This window comes from Pteropus vampyrus, unplaced genomic scaffold (assembly GCF_000151845.1).
Source record: "Pteropus vampyrus isolate Shadow unplaced genomic scaffold, Pvam_2.0 Scaffold1208, whole genome shotgun sequence".
Lineage (NCBI taxonomy): Eukaryota > Metazoa > Chordata > Mammalia > Chiroptera > Pteropodidae > Pteropus > Pteropus vampyrus.
In genome coordinates, this window is record NW_011889989.1 from 16099 (window position 1) to 16902 (window position 804).

Consider the following 804-nt stretch of genomic DNA (forward strand, 5'->3'; position numbering starts at 1 on the left):
CGGGGGTCCAGGCCATGGTGCACGCAGCCCCTGAGCCCACAGTGGGGCTGGGCTGCCCCAGGCCTCCTTTTCTTCTCCACCCTCTGCCAGAGGAGAGGCTGTGCATGCAAATGTGTGTCCATCCAGTGACTGCCTAGCCCCTCCCTCAGCCCTGGTGCTGGAGCTCAGCTCACACCCAGACTGAGGAGGATGAAGATTGGCTTTACCCCCTGGGACAGCCCTGGAGGAAGCACCTGCTGAGACCACGCAAAGGTCCCTGCTCGCGGGACTCTGCCAGCCCAGAGAGGACACAGCTGCTGAGTCCCATCAGGGAGCACAGAGAACAGGCCCCAATCCCAGGTTCCTTCGAGTGGATGGTCCTCAGTGAGCCAGTGTGTAGGGACCAACAAGTCAGTCCCACAGCGCCCCCTGCTGATGTCAGCACACACGCCACCCCATGGCCCAGAGCCCTGAGAACCTGGTTTGTGCAGCTCAGCAGGTCCCTGTCTCTATTCACACACCCATGGGCTGATTCCTAGTTAATGTGATTCTGATACCCCAAACATTGATTTTTATTTGTTTGTACTTTTTGATTTCTGTGATAGCCTCGTTCTCTTTCAATTGTTTTTCCACAGAAAGGTTTCTTAATTACAAAACTGTATTTCCCATGTCTTTTTGTTAATTTGAAAATATTCAGATGTGGTTCCATAGTATAGCAGTTAGCACGTCTGCTTTACACGTAGAAGGTCCTGGTTTCATGCTCCAGTGAAGCCACAGTCCATGGTCTACTGCCATGCCAACCCAAACAAGCTGGATGCCTGATCT